Source organism: Sinohyriopsis cumingii, chromosome 2, assembly GCF_028554795.1.
Source record: "Sinohyriopsis cumingii isolate HCF-2022 chromosome 2, ASM2855479v2, whole genome shotgun sequence".
NCBI classification, from domain to species: Eukaryota; Metazoa; Mollusca; class Bivalvia; order Unionida; family Unionidae; genus Sinohyriopsis; species Sinohyriopsis cumingii.
Window position 1 is genome coordinate 139,972,493 of NC_142962.1, and position 23,340 is coordinate 139,995,832.

Below are 23,340 nucleotides of genomic sequence, written 5' to 3' on the forward strand. Positions count from 1 at the left end.
CCAGTACCGTGACGTCACCCATGATTGGGACTATCTACGAACAATGATCAAATGATATGAATGATTGGGGCCATCTTGAGACAATGGAAACACCCATGTTAAATTTCCAATGTTAAATTCCCATTGTCCCCAGAGGGAAAACACCCACATTTAACATAGAAATCCTATTGTCCCTGAATAGTCGCCTTCACTACTCATAGCCCTGCACGAGCCCATTTCATCAAAATGTTTTGATTTTATATTATTCACGGTACTAATTCAACTTCTAAAATGAGCACATGGAGCGACAATTATATTGAAAATTCATTAATTTTAATTGTTTTGAATGCTCATGGTCAGACCTATATATCTCAGTATAGACCCATCCTTGATGAAGTCGTCTATTTTGAGAAAACCATATGTCCGGCTGATTTGTTTTTAATTGCATGTGAAAAAATTTGCACCTAAAGAATCGGGTTCTAATTTCAGTAATGAGTGTTCCAAGGTCAAGCTGGCAAAAGGACTGAAATTCCATCAAATAAACAGTGTCCCTATTTTTTCAGTTACAAATAGGATATCATTGTCAAGCAATCAAGTCATTCTAAAAAGTCATACACTTCATCTTCACACATTTCTAGAGTGGTTCCCGTTCTTCAATGTAATTAGTATTGTGAGTCCTATAACTGATATGGTGGTGTCACATGATTCGGCTTTTATGACGAAGCAACCAGCACTCAGCGGGGTTGCTGCTTATCAGCCGACCTGAGTTTTTCTTAATGCTTATCACCATGTTCGATTTAAAGTGTGATTTATTATATTGTCAGATCAGACCGAATGTGTATTTCTGTGGTCGTTAGATTAGCTGCCCTTTTGTTGTGTTGAGACATATTTTCATTCAACGTGGACACAGCCAATCTTTGAATGTTTTCAGAAACGCCATTGTGTCCGTCATTACAAAATCGACTCGATTAATGTTATTAGTTTTTACTTTATCACATTTAAAACGACTGTTCAGTTTGTGAGAATAATTCTCAGTATTTTCTTAGTTCGTTGTGCGACTAACGTGTGTCATGAAAGCCGTGGATTAAGTGACAGAAGGTAAGTAAAAAATTCTTTGTACAATACATTTTGGCGAAATGGAAGATTTTATGAGATACTTGCAGGAAATTATATTCATGCTTGTTAATTAAATGTTCTTTATATAGGAGTTAAATATATTGTATTCCAATTTAGTAGACATCATACAAATATAAAGTGTACGGAAATCAAACAAAAACAGCGACACTGACCCAAGTAATCGACAAAACACCGTTTCATGAAAAGGTGGTGTTTACATTGTGATATTATTAGCGATGACAATAATGAATATGATGACTGCGATGATTATGTTATTATTATTATTATTATTATTATTATTATTATTATTAAAAGTCGATTTGAAAAAAACAAACAATTACTTCTGATTTTATTGAAGCATCTTTTCTCTACCAAATTTACTTACGTGATCAAGTGATCCGATTGATAGATAGCCATGCAGACAGACAGACAGACAGTCAGTCAGTCAGTCATACAATAGTAGTGTGGTAGATTAATATTCAGGGCTTGATATACAATAGTGTTCCGGCAATTACTATTCAGAGCTTGATATCCAATTGTGTTGTGGCCAATTGATAATCAGGACTTGATATACAACAGTGTAGTTGTATGTTCCGTTTATATTCGGAAATCGAAATCATTAAGAGCAATAGATTGAATAAGTACTAGACATTTGCAAGTATACAGTTCAATTTCTTGAATCTGACTTTCTAACGTTTAATTACGACGGAGGAGGAGTAGGTCACTTTGCAGTCTTCCTCAGCAACACCATACATGCCTGTTCCGAAGTTGATGTACAAATTCCATCAATAATATGTGGCATATTTAGTGTTGTTGTATACCCATTTATTTCCTCCATTAACCTTACATTGTCGGAGTCATACGGTATTTCTTCATATCGCACTGCTTTATACTGAACGACACGTATTTGGAAATAGTTATTATTTTCAATCTTAAATAATCTCCTAGCGCGTCTATGATGAGGTTGGAATGTTAAGTCACAATGAGCATTGCTGTCTGAAAATAATGTCTTGTATTAGGAACTACTTTGTAAATAAACAATGTACGCTCGTGTAGCAGACGCATTAGATTTTGATTTATCAGATTTTTTGTAGATAACTAAACAGGCTCTTTCATCTATTTGAAAGTAGAGATGATAAAGTCACAAATGTGGACGAGTTCACTGAGTCACAAATGAAACTTTCAAATAAGCAAACGAATAAACGTGATATTAGCAATGTCCACAAAAAACGTGAGAGACGCATTAATTGAAAATACCATTCTAATCACGTAAACAGTTATTTAGGAGAAATATTCGTAACATTTTGCAAATAGAATGATTCAGACCATGACCGGTGCTCTCTAGGGTATCTAAAAATATACTGAGGCAAAGGGTTATCGCATATTTATCACTAAATTCTATTAAAAAAAATATAGAACTGAAGGTTTTGATAGAAAAACAAGAGCATCAGAGTCAGCAAGCTAAGACGACGAAGAAATCTTATTTCGCTGACTTTCACACTGTAGCTGCTTTGCAATTTTCTCCGTTTAACTATTTTCATACAATATTAGGCTAGGGATAGAAGACATACTCTGTATGATATTAGCCATAGCTGGGGTCCCTCCTACAGCGAGTATGCAAGTGATAGGGCATAAACCGGTGTCTTCTTTAGTTAATAATGAGAGTGGAAGTAAATATACTCACATTTGTGCATTTGTGCATCGTGAATTTCCTTAAAAAGTACTTTCTTCTTGCTCAAATCACATGTACATCATACGGAGCTGACCCAATAAATCTAGTCCATCTCAAGCAGAAAACAGAATTGAGTTGGATCGAAAGGAAAACAAAATCCATTCATCACAGACCAAATGGAAAAGTTCATTCAATGCGCATTCTGTTACAATATGACTCTAAATTTTAATTTCAAGTAGACCAAAACGAGAACCTTTAAAAGCCAATGTCGAGCCAGCGACGAAGTTCAAAGGTCTCTGTGAGGTGCTATGTGCGCATTAATATTCCTACTGTGTACAGGTGAATCTAAGTTTATGTATTTATTTTGGAATACAACTTAAATTCAATTACTTTGTTTCTTAAAGTGTGTTCTTTTAATTTTTAAGCCAGATAGAAAAACAAAATGAGTATATAATAAGGGGTACTGCATTTGCATCGGAAAATTTGAACTCATTTTTTCGGAGGAATTCTGACTTCCAGAAAAAACTCGTTCATATTTTCCCATACAAATGCAGTAACCTATATTTCCTCTTTTTCTCCATGCATTGAATACAGAGACTAAATAGCTTAAGTTTTTAATGAATCTTAGAGACAAAACTAAGTATATAATAAATAAGTTACTACATCTAGACTGAGAAAATATGCGCGAGTTTATCTTTGCGATACTGCACTTAAAACGGTATGCAGCATAGTTCAGAAAGACTCGTTCATATTTTCCCATACAAATGCAGTAACCTATAAACATTACACTGCTTCATACTGCGCGACACGTGTGTCTATAAATAGCATCGCTTGTTTAGAAATAGTTTTTATTGTAGACGTAGTGCTCGCTTATGTAGAGGCGCGAAGCTTTTGCTTTATTAGATTTGTCTCTGGATGAACTAAGAAAGCTGTTTCAGCCGTGTGAAAGTAGAGATCAAAGAAATTTCAGACAAGTATGCGAGAAAACGTGTCATCCGCAATGTCCAACAACGACGTTTTGCACAAGCCTCTGAACTTTTATCACTCTAGTATATCAAACTGTGATCCGCCCATAGGGCATTAATACGCATACATAAACATTGTTTCAACAGTAGGCTATCGCTTCTATACTGTCTAAAACAGTAAGAAATTTCTACTGATTAAATCATTAATGGCGTAAGAAAGAAGCCGAAAATATTAATAATCCCCGTTTTCTAAATGAATTATACATGGTACACAATTTCATCTTTTTTCTCTCTCTTTCTGTCACATGCATAAGGGGCAGAATAAAGGGGAAATCTGTGGAGTGAGATAGAAGAAGAATCTGGGACTGATGAACCCGTTGAATTTGAACTTACACTAGGTAATCTACAGGAACCTAGGTCATAGTAACGCTTAGGTATACAAGTTCCATTGGATTTAAATACAGTGTTCACAATATCAACGATACAAAGTTACAGTAGCCTGTCGAGATTGTACGGTACATTTCATGGTCAGGAGAATCACACATACCGTCATCTATTTAGTGCTAAGATTATAAAAATGGATTATTTAGTATTAAAATGTCCAAAGTTCGCCCCTCCCTCCCCCTTGTCTCTCACTGTGTTAGTTGGTAAGGCAGCAGACTAATCGACCAACAAACAAATGTAGGGATGAACAATATAAATAATATAGGTACCAATAATTATTAATATAAGATTATGCATGGATTGAAAACTTATTTCAGAATTTAAACTTACGACATCAAGTAATATTTTTTCTTAACGCTCCTGAAAAACGAATGGTTTTCAAATACTTCTATGAAAAAATAGGTTTTTTTAATTTTAATAATAATAATAATAATAATAATAATAATAATAATAATAATTAATAATAATAATAATAATAATAATAATACTAATTAATAATAATAATAAAAAGAATAATAAGAATAATAACATCAAGTAAAACATCTGACTCGGGACAAATTAATCTATAGACAGGTATGAAATGAATCGCTCCCATCTTTAACCTTGATGGTTCGTACTTCTATAATACATAAAAAAAGTACATATTGAGATGAGACCCAACATTAAAACCACTCTCCTTATCCAGCCTGGTTTACGATCATGATTGAAGTTGACCTGTTCAAATTCAAATGGAAATATCATAGGCTTACAGAGAGACATACTTGGATAGATTACATGGCAATGCAATCAATAAATTCCCTATATTTATGAGTACACGTTAACAGTAGTTCCTGCTGTATGTTATCTCGAGTAGTTAGGTCAAGACGGTAGTATTACGGCACAACAACGGTAGAAAGTTATTTAGTGTAGAGGCAATTCGACTAAAGTGCTTAAATCAATACCACGGTAGCTGATCTGACTGTGGGGTTCGTATCTGCACCCTTTTGGTCGCGAGTCAGGTACACTAACGAAGGAGCCACTATAGCTCCTCGGCATTATGAGGAAGAAATTTAGAATAATGTTATCAGTAGTTCAGTAGTGTACAGTACACTCCTAGTCATTTGAAAGAATTAAAAAAGAAATTGGAAACTGCTGAGTTTGAGGCAGAACTACGATTTGGTAAAGATTTTCTTTGACCATAGCCTCAACAAGATTTAGCCTTGGGTAGAGTAGGGATGTATATTTTATTGCATACAATTATATCAACATGACCCGCCGTTGAATTTGCATGTTTATACTTGTTATATAGGTTGTTTATCTTGCACAGAAAGAGTCGGACTTGCGGCCTAAACCATTCCTCTCCCCGTCATATCGCTGACAATATAAGGCCTTGACAACTCATGGAAATCTCCAGATATACCGGTATTCTGCTGGATCAGTCTGACTCCCTGGTCACAGATGGCCCTTTATCTTAAATATGAATATAATCCATATTGACGTTGTTATCATTCCTATAATTGGTAGTATTAGACTGTCCACTTAAGCAACACGTAAAGACTTGTTCCAGGGAATGTAAACATATTTTCCTCTTATATTATGCTATTAATTATTCATCTGTTTGCAATCATCTAGAGAATCTAAATAATCTATAAATGCTACATTATCTAGTGTGATTCAACAACTGCACCAAATTTTGCCAAGGATTTTTCGTTATTCTAGTAGCAACTCGTGCAATCACATCTTAACTATGCACACTTAAATAGAAATATACCTCATTGTACACAGAAAACCCTCGAACCAGGACACTTTTACACCATGGTGCATGGTTTTTAATTGGCCATATTCATAACATATGTTGTAGCTTTACTGTATCATTACAAATATACAACATACGACGCAAATGTCCCAGTTGATATGATGCAAGTGAGGGCTCAACAGGGGACAAAACTATATTACATTTTGTATGAAGGTTATGAAAATTTAATAGGACAAGGTAATTTTAATGTAAGATCTCAGTAGTATAGGATGCCTCTTCGGCGTTAATGTGAAACAAAATCAGATCGCCATTGTTTTCTTTTGTAGCATAATGGGAATTTAACATTAGATTGCAATGTTTGTGGTTTGTAGCGACAAAAGGAAATTTCATGTTAACAAGTGCTCATTGGTTTACCTTAGTATGACATTGGCTACTAATGGATATTTAACATGTTGGGGCTACCTGGTCTTTAACGGGAAAGTAGATGTCAAGATAAGAAATCCTATGTTAAATTAGGTTTGTGTTGTTATGTTGTGGCTTTATGGGAAGAAGATATGAAATCTATGTTAAAATGTCTTTCCATAGGTTTAATATTGACGTTTATAACGTTAAATATCCCTTTATAGACAAGAGAACCCCACAATAATAAATTCCTGTTACAGACCATAGCGTTCCACTATCCCCCATTTAGAAAATTATAGCCTCAGTGTTTAGAGGTCTTAGAGACTCATGATATTAAACATATCGTCATTTTTAACATTACATTTCCCATCTCTCTCCAGACTAATTGTCATGATCAATATATGATTATTGTTCACAAAGGATTTCCAATTGCCGTTCTAGACAGACACAAGGTGGCCTAAAGTTAAATTCCCATTGTTGCTAATATCACCCATCAACTTAAACATATGGACAATTTTTTTTAACACAGAGTTTGATTCACATTGTGCCATTCCCACGTTATATTCCCGTTATGTCCTACTGTTGTTAAATATATGGATATTTTTAACATTACATTTCTCCAAATTCGAGGGGACAAGACGATATTAGATGGAATTACATTGATAACATACACAATACTAAATATGTTCCCCCCTCCCTCCCATCCATAAATAAGAGAAGTTTTGTATTCATAACTATTGATTATCTAATTATTTTTGTCCTTTCTTTCGAAAATGGCACTGTCTCGCCATAATATTATCAATTATGTACAATCTTTGAACGGGCGCAGCTTGCTGTTGTATTTGTACTCATGTGCACGGAGTCATATAGCATTTTATTACAATACCTAAATTTTACAATAATGATCTGGCGCTTGATACAGATGTTCATTTAATCAGCATTACCGTATCATACACGAAAATTAGAACTACTTTTTGATGTCTTCACAAAGGTCTGTGCGACGATATTTTAAGCCACAATGAATGGAACTTTTATAAAGTCCAATACGGTTTGAATTTCATTGATGCTGTAAAGATGGATTAAGGGATATGTAGTAAATGCATATATTTTGTTCGAAGTGATAAGAGCACTAGTTTGAAATGGTTGATTATTATATCTTCGTTCAATGGCCTCTACGTATCTCAACGCCACATCAAACTCGATCTTTCCACCGAATTTGAGCAAAACACGTATGCATTTTGTGTATGCGAAGCACTATGGGACCAGTTGGCATATCGTGACGTATGACGTGAACGATGCGTGACTCATTTGCTTAAATGAGGGTTCCCGGACTCGTGACAGCGAGATTAAAACGTTATACGGACTACTCAAGTGAGTATCGACAATCTTTCATGTAAGGCGTCAGTAGTATAGTGGGATACCCTGGGGACAAGATTTATAGGGACAATGGAAATCCCAGTCAAAAAGGTTTTGGGACTGTATAGGGACAATAGGACTCACCATTAATATAGTGAAAATAGGAATTGAACAGTTGAGGTGACGTCACGGTACTGAACATTGGTAACAATGTAGCAAGGGCTGACCTCAGTTTGACCAAATAGCGGGGAACAAAACTAGAACGGGACTGGCGGGACATGGACATTAAAAACACATACAACATACAGACATAGATGGATGAACATCAATCTATGACACAAAGAACTATGCAACCGACTAAAACAAATTTGTTTTAGGCAAGAAAGCAAATCTTTTCCAGACATACCAGTGGGCCTGAAAAGGGCCTTTGGACTCATTTTCTATTTTCTCCACCGCTTCCACCATCTAATTAATTTCTCTATTATTCCATTCTTCTTTTCTTTGTTTGGAATCCAGTCAGGATGTGCCATTGATCTAAACTTTTCCTGCACCTTAATCCAGTTTTGATTCAGTCTTTCAAAGTCCTCTTTTTTCTTTCTATTTTCGTTGTCCTTTCTCTTCTTTGCCCAGTTATCTTTTACCTTATCCACTTCCTCTTTCAGTACCTTTCTCATCATGTCTTCAGCTTTCTTTAACTGGTCTAATCCCCACTTCACAAAAGACCAATCTGTGAAATTCTCTATTTGTTCTAAAAAGCGCCTGACTTTGATCACACCATCAAGTGCCTCCTTCTGTGTTTCAACTCTAACACACTTAGGTTGAAAAGCCTCTTAATTTCTACACTTCCTCCTCTAACATTCCTTTCACCAGTTCTCTCGCTACTTTCAAACTGGTCACAAAGTCTAGGCTACCTAGATACTTCCATTCATCTGCAAGCCTTTCCACCACATAGACTCCATCCACCATCCAGTACCAACTGTCTTTTAAATCGTTGAATAAATTCATCTTCATACGTTAACACTGGGGTACCCAGACTGACGACCGCTATGCTCTATACACTTGAAGCACGGACGTGAAAGAAAACATCCCTTACAATAACTTCACATATTATCTATTCATGTGTCAAGCGTGGACGTGAAGAAAAAGATACCCTGTCGCCAAAACTTACAAGACCCATATGATCAAAAAAAAAATATATAAGGCGCGGACCAAAATGAAGCACTCACTCACTTTTTACCTACAAACACTAACTAGAAACAGAAATACATACATACTATTTTTTGACAAGCTATAGCAACGAAGTGCTTATTAGCACACTTCTATTTTTACATCGAACAATTAAACAAAGTGCTTATAGACACACTTTTTTTAAACTTACTAACATAGAATTGGCTATTGAAGTTGTATGTTGTTTCTAGAGTATTGGGGTAGCCCTGAAAAGGTCTGTTTTTGGTGGATGGGAGTTATGGCAATTTTTTATCGTCTAAGATTGCGTCCCTCTCTGGCGACAGGCTTTCCCACAGGATAATGTCTGCTTCTTCGGAAAGAGAAGGAGAATTCTTTCGTGTATAAACGAAAGTCGACAAAACCTCTGTCTGGTTCCTGTTGCTGTTGCTGCTGCTGTTCTCTCTGCTTCTGAAGAGTGTACTGCTTCGTCCATTCTTCTTTCTCTTTCTTGATTTCCTCTCTCAAGAGCTCTTCTATCAGGTCTTCGGTCACTTTCAACATTCTGGCATTTTCTATCTCTTCAGGCTTCGGTATCAGTGTTTGCCTCACAGGATGTAAATTCATGTAATTTTCGTTCAGCTTGGCTAGTCTTGAATACATCTTCATAGGAGGAGGATTCAACAGTGGATGGTCAGACTTACTTACTTACTTTTGGATTACCACTGTTTTATGTCTGCACAGCAGGCTGTTTAATTACTCAATGGAGAAATGAATTCGAGCCACTTTCCCCAGGCTTTTGTGTGCTCAGGGAGCACTGTTTAATTGAAGCCATGAGGCAGTTGGACTAAGAGTAGTCCCTAACTGTCTGAATAGAGGGCTTTATAGGAGAGTGGGATATAAACCCAGCACACACTCAATTTTTCAATCAGTATCTACTGAGCAGTCTAAGGTGTGTATGAGTGGGAATAGACCCATCACACGCTCATACTTATGCGTTACTACTAACATTTAGGCAGCTCAAAGGGCGAACACTTCACGCTGTTTGATTTTGATGTACAGCCGAGGCAAGGAAAGAAAGGGCGGAAAGGTCATGTTGAAGTTCACATGTCGGTGATCATATACTTCATGGTATTTTGGTTTAAATATGTGGTCTTACACATTTTGGAATAAAAACTCTGTGCTGGTTTTTGTTTTACAGTTAAGACGAAGAGAGGTACCTAGGGTGACAGCTTTATTGAGATAGATTGCCACCTTAAGCGACTTGCCCTGATGGTATTTGGACTTTTAGACCACCTTATACGTTGGATTAAATTTGGGGTCATATGAGCTGGGTGCTTTCCATTTGGATTCTGCTGCCGCGCCTGATGGTCTCTGAACAGTGGCAGATGCTTTATCTGCTCGGGAAATGGACGCAACCGCCCATCCACGAGTCTCCTGCTGCATTGCAGTCGGTTTTGGTTAGCCAAAGGCTTAGGGAGTAAATCCTATAAGAAAATCCGGAGTGGAAATCCTAAGATAGCTGGACGATGTACTACATCCCCTTCTAGCAACTCCTTGGTCTGGAGAGGGATGGGCTTTGCCAGATGACTTTTGCCCAAGACACACTGATAATGCTGGCACAAATTGGAGGAAAATTTGCTCCACTCCTTGTGATGGATGGTGATGTTAAAGTGATAACATACACTTTAACACAGTCATGACAGCAGCTGCCAAGGACATCATTGGGTCCCATTGCCCAAAGCAAAAACCCTGGGTTACAGAAGAGATGCTGAAGTTGTGTGATGCCCGAAGGGACCTCCAAAACACCAGACACACAACATTGGTAATGGAGTACCGAGAAAGCATAAAAAGATTGGATTGGACAAAAGTGCACAGAAATAGAGAGTAGTCTAATAAAGAATAACAGCAAAATGGCATTCCAAATTGTGAAAGACCTCACCAGACAGAAGCAACCAAGAGTCAGTACCATTCAAGACGAAAATGGAAAATGCCTCACAGAAGCGAGTGAATTGCAAAAAGATGGACTGAGTATTGCAAAGAACTCTACAACCATCAGTCCCAGAGGTGCTTGAAGTTCCAAACTCCTTAAATGATAATAATTTCCCCATTCTCGAAGAGGAGGTGGAGTCAGCAATAAGAACACTGACGTATGGGAAGGCAGCTGGAGTAGACAATATCCCAGCTAAACTTATCAAGAATGGGGGGTTGGGGGGAATCAGTGATAGAGCTGCATCACGATCTGGCAGACAGGTGAATGGCCAAACCACTGGACCCAGTCACTGATTATAACACTCCCCAAAAGGCAATCTCCAGCTGTGCCAAAATTTCAGAACTATCGGTTTGATCAGCCATGCTAGTAAGGTGATGCTGAAGACCATCTTGAACATACTGAAACCACAAGCAGAAGAGCAGACCGGGTTCCGGAGTGGAAGAAGCACAACAGAACGCATATTCAATCTCAGGGTTCTGTGTGAAAAGTACTCGCAACATCAACAAGACATCCATCATGTGTTCATAGATTTCAAAAAGGCTTTTGACAGAGTGTGGCATGAGGCATTGTGGGCCACCATGAAGAAGTACAACATGGGTCAGAAGTTGACCAATATCATCAAGCAGCTGTACGCCAAGGCTACCAGTGCAGTAATTGCCCAAGGTTCTGCGGGGGACTGGTTTCAGACAACAGTCGGAGTACGTCAAGGCTGTCTTCTGTCACCCACGCTTTTCAACATCTACTTAGAGCGCATCATGAGCGAAGCCTCTGGAAAACCACTATGGGATAGTCAGCACTGGATAGCATAACATCACCATCCTCCGCTTTGCAGACGACATTGACGGGCTGGCAGGCAGTGAAGACGAGCTTGCCACCTTAGTGAAGAACCTGGATGAAACATTTTCCAGATTTGACATGGAGTTAAGCGCTGAGAAGACAAAAATGAGGACAAATAGTGGCAAACAAATCTCAGCCAAGATTAAAGTCAGAAGACAGGAACTGGAAACAGTGAGCCAGTTCAAATATCTTGGTTCCATAATCACCGAAGAGGGATCAAGAACAGAAATTTTGTCAAGAGCAGCACAAACAACGGCATCTATGTCAAAGCTAAGACCCATCTGGAGAGACAAGAATATCTGTCTGAAAACTAAAATCAGATTATTGCGAGCACTAGTCATCTCAATCTTTGTGTATTCATGTGGGACCTGGACCCTGACAGCAGAATTACAACGAAGAATCCAGTCACTTGAAATGAGATGCTACAGAACCATTCTTGGCATCTCTTACATGGACCACATCACAAATGAAGAAGTGCTTAACACCATCAGGCGCAAAGTAGGCCAATATGAAGACCTCCTCACCACCGTCAAAAAGAGAAAGCTGAAATGGTATGGCCATGTCACTAGAGCCAACAGTCTATCCACAACAGTCCTGCAGGGCAGCGTTCAGGGTGGCAGAAGGAGAGGTATACAGAGATAAAAGTGGACTGACAACATCATAGTATGGACCAGGAAAAGTTTTGCGGAGACACAGGCATTGGCGCATGATCGAGACAAGTGGAGGGAGCTGATCAGATGTTCAGCAGCACAGCGCATCGACGACCACAGTAGGTCAAGAGACTGATGATGATGATGATATGTGCTACTTTAGGGTATTACTTTCCTAGTGATGGTAATAAAATTGCTATTTGAGTGGCATGGCCTAATGGTCCTGGGTGTTTGGACCACCTTATATAATCTAGTTATAGGGACTTATTCGATGTTTAATGTGTCCGAAAACCCTTACTAGAATTATAGCTGTTACCGTCTGCTAGAGTGTTTCCGAATCCTCAGAGTTTTATGTTATTAGTGCACATGCTAGGATGTTGGTAGTTGTTAGAGAAAGAGGGGGGTGTTCAGAGTAGTATAAGGAAGAACTAGGTTTAAATGTTGTTTTAAATTAATTAATTTTAGTTTTTGTAGGAGTTAGAAGATGCAGCCTGTTATCCCCCCAGTGGTTGGTCCGTGCTCCCGCACAGGCATAACCATGTCAGAAGGACATGCATGCCCACGCCTCGCACCAGTGAGTTAGCACTCTGCTCCCCCCACAAGTCCTTCCGTGTTTTTTTTCTTCTCCCTTATTTATGCTCCTAATTGCACATATTTATGTTATGATATATGGTCTTATTCTGCCCTAATTAATTGCTGGTATAGACTTATCTTTTGTTTATTTTCTTAGCTTATGGGTGAAGCTATTTATGTGGCGTTATTTTAATTTCAGGCTAAATATATTTTGTCAAGACAGATATCTTTACCTAGTATTCGGGTCTCTATGACGTGTCAAAGACATCTGATCTTATTTGCGTTCTAAGTTTAGTTTGTTAGGCTGTCTCCTAGTTATAATTAATTGTATGGTATTTATTAACTTCCTTAGTGGTATATTTATTTGTTTTAATTAAGACAGATGTCTTTGCCGAGTATTCTGGTCTCTATGACGTGTCAAAGACATCTGGTCTTGTTTTGTTTCCCATTTCATTAATGGTTATGTTTATATTTTATTTTCTAGCCCTGATTATTAATTAATTATGTTTATGTATGTAGAGTTACGGTATGGTTGGTATCCATTATAAATGTTGGAACTTGAATGATGTCTGTTTAAAAGTATTCATCATTCTTGCTTGGTCTTTGTAGTTACAATGAACTATCGGTCTTGGACCTTGTCCCTTTTTATATGCTGACCAATACTGACGAGTCCGTACGGCAAAGGGAAGTATTTCGGAAGTCGTACTCTCTTCTGGTACATCATTTCATACTCTTTTTTCTAAAGGTCGACTCTGGATTTCGTGTGTGGGTAAACGTACAATCTTGTGCGATTCGTAGGTGGTCACTTTAAAGTTTCCATACTCTCCAGAATGCAAGACTTTTTTCAAGACCGCAAAGTTCACAACTCGACTGGTGCGATAATTAAGAGTCAATCCTATCACTTTACACTTGGTGTGCACTTCTTGTTTGTCCCGGTATTCGTAGCCGTACTTTGTAGGACCGCCACTAGCAAAACTTCGAATCTGGTCGTCGGGGTGCTCGTCCGTTGAGGCTCCTAAACGGTCTCCTTCGATGTCAGGGTGACGTTGACCCAGGCGATCGATGTAGATGCAACTGTCCGTGTCAAAGTACAGGACGCGATCTCCCAATTGGTGTAATGCTTCGTACAATTTTAAGCGACCATGGGCTGTCACGTAAGCCGCAGTGATGACATTTCTAAATTCGTTGGTTTGTACAAAGTCCAGTTCTTCTTCGTAATTGACTAAGATCAAGTCCTCATGAACGACGTCCATGTGTTTCATGTAATTGGTTTTGTCGTGAATCATCTGGAAGTAGCAGGAAGGTTGTGTCAAATACTCCGTCTTGGGGAAACATGGTCGTCGTGCCATTTTGCCCCACAAGCAATTTAACATCACTTTCGCATACGCCTTCCTTCGTTTTTCTCGATGTGGTCTAAAGTGATGCCTTCCCGCTCCCAGTATTTCTCTTTGAATTTCTTTTGGTCTTCGGGAGTGTGTCAACAGGAAGGATAGCCACTGGTTTCTTGTTTCAGTTTCAAAAAGGCATCCACGTAGTCTGCGAAAATGCCTTTCTGAGTTTGCTCACCCTTGTGGTATTTTGTGTCTTGGGAAAGTGATAAATTTCGTACACTTCTAACAGTTGGTATCCCAAGTCAAGAGATTTAAACAATTCCACGATGAACCTCGTTCCCGTCAAGGCGCGTTTTTCCTGGGCGTGCTGACAAGGTTGATCTTGAATGGTATTAAATACAATTACATTTATGCATCTTGAATTTCCTCAAATTGTACTTTCTTAGTTCTTCAAATCCGACCGAAATGTCATGCAAAACCTGATATACACAGGAGGTGTACTGGAATTCGAGTAGCCTACATTTCTAGCTGAAATCCATTCACCTTATTGCACTGAATTGACCCAATTATCTAGTACCTCATAATCAGAAAAAAGAATTGAGTTGGATCAACATAGACACAAAGCCCTCGCACATTCATTCACAAATTTCAATTTTAAGTAGACCACAGCGACAATTCTATTTGAAACTGATGTAGAGTGCGTGACTAAGTTAAAAGGTCTCATGAATACTATTATTGTGTATTGATGAATCTACAGTTGTGAATTTATTTTGTAATAAACCATAAATTCAATTACATTGTTTCTTGTAATGTCTTTTATTAGTTAAACAAAATGAGCATACAATAGAAAGGTTATTGCATTTGAATCGGAAAATATGAACCAATTTTTCCCCGACGAATTATGCACTCAGCAAGATCTTGCAGTATTTTTTCAGAAAACTAGATCATATTTTCCCGTACAAATGCAGTAATCTATAATTCCTTGCCGACATTTTAGCTATTTTATATCATTAGAGGATGAGAGCACGACGTCGTGTACATTCACGCCTTTCACCCTACTCTCTAACAAAGATAACGGTACCCCAGGCATTAATAAAAATAACGGTACACCCAGTCATTAATAAAAAGATGTTGGTACCCCTAGTCATTAATAAAGATAACGGTGCCTCCAGTCATTAATAAAGATAACGGTGCCTCCAGTCATTATTAAAGATAACGGTACCCCTTGTCATTAATAAAGACAACGGTACCCCAAGTGATTAAGAAATATAACGGTACCCCCAGTCATTAACAAAGACAAAGGTACACCCGAGTCGTTAAAAAAGATAACTGTAGACCCTAGAACTGATTTTAGGATTTATAGATAGAGTTTGCACGAATTTTGGCACAAGATCAGTATCCATTCAGCTGGAACGGATCAATTGCATTTCCATAAGTTTCTACTAGGCAAATAATATCATCAGTGAGAAAGAAGCTGAAAACGTTTCCTGACTTTGGTCGACTTTGGTTTTAAGTTCGCATATAAATCCTGATAAAATTTTGTCAATTTTAATGGCAATCTTATCAGTGGGGATTTTCTTGGGGACTCGAAAATAAACAAGGCCATTGTCGTTATCAATGTCGTCACTACTGCCACTACTACTACTGCTACTACTACTACTACTAGTAAAAATAATACAATATTTTATGTTTTGAATTTTAAATATTTAAAGTAATGTTCTGTTTAGATACATACGACTTTGTTGTCTTGATATTCAAAAAATGAGGAAAACATAGAGGCATACATGTTGTTTCACATTTGATTTCATTGTCTGTATTTCTAACAGAATTTTATACATATATTACCATACAAGATGTTACCTTGGCAAAATATTTTTCTTGGTAAGAAAACAAAACTAAAACAGATGCATACTATTACGCAAGACAAAATGTTTTGATATCCGAATTTCTGATTTATGTATCTGTCGTATTCAGAGGAAATAGCTGACCTCTATCCCCCAGTATATTACATGTATTTATTATCAAAATAGATTTCCATGCTGGCCTCTCGCAATCACGTATATATGTATTCACATAAGTGTCCAATGATTATCAGTCTTCAGACTGTTCGTCACTATGTACTAAATTCGGGTATTTAATGATTTGTGCATCCTGTTCATAAAGTGTATAGTTCTGTAGAAAACTTTGAGGCATTTGAGGTTTGATACAAACCGTCAAGATCATTTGTTACACTAGAGATCACGATGGGATTATCTCAGGGACATACATCATCATATGCCTTTATTTATTGTATGGCATAGATCACGGAGGCTGTTTTATGAACAGTTAATACATGTTAGGCTTAGCGTTCAGTAACCAATTAATACATGTTAGGTTTAGCGCGTTGAAGTGAAAATACTCTAAGCATTGCAACTCAGTGAGTCTAATCGCTTTCTCGTTAAACTGTCCATATGGCAGTGCAGTAAACTAACTTATTAACCCTATTCGACCTTGTTAATATTTAGGCATATATTTTGATACAAGAATAATATAACAAGTTGATAATATTGTGGCTATTCCACTGAAACAAATCATTACAGTCACAATGTATCGAGAAACTGATTACTGGAAGTGTCTGTATATATATATATATATATTATTTTTTTTTCCTTCTAATCTATGCTAAATCAGAAACCATTGTTACGTGAAGTGATTGTAGATATATCTGTTAATCTATAGGAAATGAAAAGCTGATGACACGCATTCGCAATAAGATTTATAAAACTGGGGAACTGATTTAAAACAATGCAGTTAGCGTTAACAAATGTTTAGTCATATGGCGTTGATATCTGCATTGTGGATGTCTATATTGATATCAGGCAGTGAGGTATCATGTCGCAGACATGTGGCATCATGTCCCACCCAGTCATATTATCCCGACATTAGGCCGACCAGTCCTAACACTAACCTCTATCTGCTGAGCTCAATGCGAGGCAGCTGTTACTATCATTTTTATGTCTTTGGTGTGACTCGGCCGGGATTCGAACCCGCGATCTCCCGCATCAGAGGCGGACGATCTAACCAACTAGGCCACGAAGCCGTCACGTTTTAACATGAAAGTATTATGTTAAGATTTGGATTGTGCCTTTTATCAGATAGTGTTAGAGTTTAATTTCTCTACTATTAATTAGGTTGGTTCCCTTTTTCATTTCCTATTTTTTGACTTTCACTCTAAGATCGAAAGAGAGACAGAAATATATCATTTTGGCCTTCTTTTGTGGAAGTGTCAATCCTGGCGATGAAAGTGTTTGTTTACATGGTTGTGGTGCGAAAAGGAATAGGGTTCGAACTGCAAAAGGAAGTCATAATTTTGAAGCCACAGTGGTGTAGCAACTTAATCGAGCTAAGTATTTATATCCAGTTTTAAAAGATATTGGACATGCATCCATGTTCCACAAAGGGCAAATCTTATCTTATTACATACCTCTTCCATTCCCAAGACTGGTTTGTCCGTTAAATAAATATCACGCCACCTGACTTCAGATCCCACGACCTCTTAACAATATCATATGCTTTCAGTCATGTATGATTTGAATACAGCTGCTGATATATGCAATTTGTCTCAACTCAAATGTTGCATACAAACATGAAGAATCACTAATATATTTCTACAATGTGACAAACAGTAGTATTCAAGTACTACAATTACGATTTTATTGAGAATAATAAAAATGTAAGTTACACAATAAAAATTGCATTATATAAAAGTTCATAGAAACTTCAATCTTAACAATTCCATTTGTATTGCAGATGTGGATGGTATTGGCAATGTCAACGAATGGTTTCATTCCTGTAAGAAGTGTGACTTGTAATAATGTGGGTCTGAGCTGTTAATATTAGAGTAAAGGAAGGATATTTGTCAATGTTATAACCAAAAGTGATTTCCGGTAGCCTTTTTCTAGATCAAAACTGCACGATTCAGAATCGAAGCAACTGTCCAAGTTACCTCCGCGGCTGAGGGGTAGGATTAAGTACTGATATAGTGTAAGATCCAGTCGAGGCCCAGAAGTCCTATCAAATAACTTATTTTTTATTGGGAGGCGGCCCAATATTTAAGTTTTGTTGGGGAGGGGGGAAGTTTTTGCTCCGGTACGAGCACGACTAAATTGTTTCTCTTATATTATAACGTATTTTTTCTCAATTATTGTGTATTTCCTTGGTGATTGTTTGCTTACTTCCGTAAAGTTCATACTATCCCACATAACATTTCTGGGAGTATATTTGTGAAATTAGTGTAATAAAGATACAAATCTATGCAAACAATGTAGGTTTTAGGTTCCGTCTACATAAATAACAGACACGCCACCTTGATAGACTTTAATAAACTAGGGCATCTAAAAGGCCCTGAATATTTTGTAATAACATTTTTCTGTGAGTCTTTTGGAAAATTTAACGCTGATTGATAGGCAAGATAACCTTCTATATAACGATCTCTAACTGCACGTACTGAACTCCGGACATAGATATATGCATTCGACGTAACATAGGTAAAAATGATATCCTTTCTTCTTTGTTCTCTAGTTCTTTATATTTAGATCATAACAACTAAATGCACAAAATAGGTAATGAAAGAGGTATATTCACATTTCTGGCTGTCCGTATCGTACGGTGCTTCTCAAAGGCAATGCCAGAGTGTGCAGCGGTAACGACAACTGTCTGGCCAGGGATCTTTCCTTTTAGACGTTTTTCTAAAATAGGTTAATAATTAATACAGAGGACGACATTTTTTAGTTATCAGGAGAAATGCCATGGATCCCCATTTTGGTTGAATCACTTGCCCTTTTTTATATAAAAAGTGACTAAGAATGCATTAGTCTTATCAAAGTGAAGGAATTATGAAGCTGATTGCCTTTGCCGATTAAGCACGATTAACAGGTAGGATGAATACGTCTTTTTGGAACATTTGGTTGTTTATGCTTACAGAAACAGTTTAAAGCATGGCTAGTATGATTGATGAATTTAAATATTCATTTATACCAATAGGTCAAAGAAATGCTAATGCATGTATATGACAAGAACATTACACCATCTAGAAGCCGTATAAAAGAAAATAATCTTCCAAATCTCATATAAATTAATTCTTCTAAACCCAGTGTCCATGCCACTATAGAAAGACTGATAATATATAGATGATGTATTTTTTAAATAAATTGTATTTTTTCCGAAACTTGGTCTCAAAAATACATTAATGTTAATGTAGCCTTGATTCCTAAATCTTTTGCACATGTGTGTTGTCACGTGAACATTACCTAGTACACTCTCTCAAACAACGACATAACCATCAACCTAGTTATTTACACCGGATTTCCATTAAGTTCGAAAGATGCAAGTTGACAATGCGGATCAAAAATTACAAATATGATATAGTGACACAAAAGTTGGAAAATTGGGGGTTGGGGAACAAATAAACATAATGACCAAAAACAAGATCTTCTTCATCATGCAACAAAGGACAAAGGACCTGCATCATGCAACAAAGGACCAACACAAAATGACACACACACACACACACACACACACACACACACACCAGAGTGACATGCGTATAGCTATATTTACATTTTGGTACAGACAATCAGAATTATCTTGAATAATAAATAGTCAAAGGTAAATAAAAACACAGAAAAACATCAACAACAGAAATAAAGTTATCTTGAATCTAGGTGCAGGTAAAAATACTTTAGGATTGAGTAGGGTCGTGATGCCGCGGAAAATTGAATCCCGTAGTCGATGCTTGGTGATTGGACCATTGGTCGTAATTTCAGCGTGGAATTGTTCTGGTTTGATTTTCAGAGACTAACATTAGAGCTTTTAACTTCCACATAAATTATGTCTGAGCAAATATACGATTTATATTTTTTTACCAACATGCTAAAGCATGTTCTTACCCGTAGCCAAAATGATTATTAAGGTTGTTTTAATGGCTTTACGGACATGTGTCTCAACGCAATGCCGAAACGCGTGAAGTTTTGTTATTAGAAAAATTACATCAAACAGGAAGTACTTGTGTCGTGTACAGGGCTATCATGTGCACAAAACAGTTTTATTTTTTCAAACATTAACATTGGGCCTAAGTCTTTGGGAAATGAATTAATGGTCCGATATATACATGGGGTGTCATAACATTATCTATGCTCTGTCTGAAGAGTCCTACTGAAAGCAGAAAGATCTCAAAGGAAGTGAGAATAAAAATTTGTACATATTAAGAAACTGTGTCATTATGTGTTACTTCTTACCTTATTGTCTGTGCTAATCGAAATAAACTTGTTTACATGCCAAGCTAAGAAATTATTTTTTTTACCGACCTTTTGTCCTCAACCATGATTCTTAAATGACATATAAATCTTCTTCGTTGTAGGAAAATACTGACATGTTAGAAAACAAAATCAAATTTTGTTTTCTTTCTTTTTTCAAACCTATTTTTAAATATTCTGAAACCCAGTTTCGTGAAATTTAGTAAATACATTAGGTACATGTCGCTTATGATAAAATCCATATCGACTGTAATTATGAAATACCATTTAGATAAAAGGCCAAATGTTATAATAAGCCTTGGGTGTTTATTATCTTGAAAAGTTAAAACAATTCCATTGCATCCATGTAGGAGAACTCTTATCCTGCTTTACCAATGATTAGGACACCATGTTCATTCACTTCATATAGATCGATATTATTGGATTCGATATGGGGTTTGCTGTAAAAATGCCAACCACTCTCATATGTGTGCAGATTGTTTACCTTCCTAAGATGGATTAGTTGTAAGAAAAACCTTCACCTGGTTGATGGTATAACAGCATATAAGTATCGACATTTTTGATGGTCATATATTTGTTGAAGTTCACAACTATCGATAGCTCTCTTTGTGTATAATGTGTATTCGTGTTTTGGACAGACGTATTAAAAGGGAGTTGAATAACAAGTATTTTACTTTGAGGATCGATAGGAACTGAACATTACAGATGCCACTATGGAATTTTTGCAAAGTTAAAATGGGTCACTGTGAAGATTTTGGGGGCTTATTAGAATTTAGCATAATATTAAGGACGGTATGGATTTTACGGGAATTTAACATTCAATATGTCAATATGGGGTTCTATTGGAAAGTAATGTAAAGGTCGACACTATCGAGGTCTTTGGAAATGTAACATCGTGGATCACCAGGGGATTGACGAGAATTTACCATCACTGTTTGGGTCAATATTCGGCCTATGCAAATTAAACATAATGGATTATATGGAACCTGTGGAAATTTAACATGATGGGTTATTATGGGCCATGTGGAAATTTAAAATGATGCGTTATTATGGGCCATGTGGAAGTTTAAAATGGGACTCGAACACTGGGACAGACAAACAGATTGACGCCTAAAGACAATAACGTAATCACCGCATTCAATTTAAGACGGTACAATGATTATTTTTCCGTTTCTTAATCGAGAAGTGCAACAGAGGGTGTATTTGCAGTAAAACAGATAGGAAACGTGGCCATTGTAGCGGCGTAGTGGCATCATCAAATGACAATTGCTGAGGAAGTATCTAGATATTGGAAAAATGAATGCCTGATTCTATATGTCATTGTTGATTTGTGATAATCAGTATCTAACCTAAGAGTCATTAGGTGTGCATGTGTCTGTCTATCACTATAGTCCATTCCCAAGTTAATTTACATAAGGCCCCATACTGACACAGCAAGTTAAGTTACCGTAGGACCATATCGAACCATACGCTGGTGTTTAATGCCCATATGCACCACAGCGTCCATATAGGACAAAATCCATAGACCCCGACATAGACTCCCACAGTGGCATTTGTAATGTCACATTGCAACAGAGACCCAAAGTGACATCACTAATGTTAAAATCTAATAAACCCCATTTATTTCCAAACGTAATGTTAAAATCTCTTATGCTCCGTTGTGGCCCAAATGCTAACTTTAAAATCCCATAAGCACTATTCAAACTCAAACGATGAAGTTAAATCCGCATAAGTCTCATAGTGACTCCCAAAACTACTCTTGTACATCTTAGCAAAACGCGCGCGCGCGCGCGTGTGTGTGTGTGTGTGTGTGTGTGATTTGGCTTTTTAACTTAGCTTTAAGATTTTTTTAAAGTCATATCGCAACGATGACAGCACTGGGGAAGTTTATAGAGATGTTTAGCACTGAGGCATCATGACGCAGACATGTAACATCGTGTCCCACCCAGGCACATTCTCCTGACACCAGGCCTACCAGTCATAACGCTAACCTCTTAATGCTGAGCGCCAAGCGAGGCAGCTGCTTGTACCATTGCTATTACTTTTTGTTATGACTTGGCCTGGATTCGAACCTGTGGCCTCACCCATCCGAGGCGTGTGCTCTAACCACGTAGTTGACTGGAGCGATTTAGCATAACGTTTTACAGAAATATAATTGGTTGGAGGTTATTTGTATGATTCTATTTCTGAAGGTTCATTGGATGATGATAGGTGCTCAAATACACTGCCTTATGCGAAATTAGACAATGTGTATTAAGAAAAGTGTATTATACAGTGGCTTGTACATTATACATATTTATTGTACTTATTCTAGTTATGTTAAAAACTTACATCAGGCTCGATGCTTAAGGAATCATAGAACAGAACTCCACTATATCAAGATAAATTTATAACAACATAAAAGTCAGCATACAATACTGTATACCTATTAAAGTATTCAAGTTAAATTTGATCACAAAACCAGTTGTAAATTTATATTTGCATATTAACGTTCGTTTAAGTTCAAATAAATGGCACACGAGTCGCTTAGCTAGTAATAGATGCATGCACCGCCTTTACCAAAGAATAGTCACGCATTTTTATGAATTGCATTGTGAAGAATTTTACTATTTTTTTAAAAAGTATATCCATATTTGCAAAGTATGTGCATTTAACGTTTCAACGATAAACTACTTTATGTGATCTGTCTCCATTCTCGACTAAAAGATGAAATAATTATTGACATATTTATTTCATATTCAAGACACGTTTATTTAGACAAAAATGTACTCAATAGAAAAATCTAATGCTTCAAAGTAAATAGAGAATCTCAATCATCAATGCTATCTCC

General features: G+C 37.0%; 1 protein-coding gene across 3 annotated transcripts in view; it reads left to right on the forward strand.

Annotated features, from left to right (window-relative positions):
* The first annotated feature begins 791 nt into the window (after positions 1 to 791).
* The window catches only part of LOC149805938 (uncharacterized), a 71,007-nt gene continuing 48,458 nt past the window's right edge, over positions 792 to 23,340 (forward strand). For 2 of the 3 annotated variants that reach the window (XM_089950723.1, XM_089950726.1), the window contains exon 1: positions 793 to 1,077. The gene's annotated coding sequence lies outside the window, so the exon portion shown is untranslated. Of the gene's footprint in view, positions 1,078 to 23,340 lie in introns of all 3 variants that reach the window. The other variant, XM_089950724.1, reaches the window with a different exon arrangement.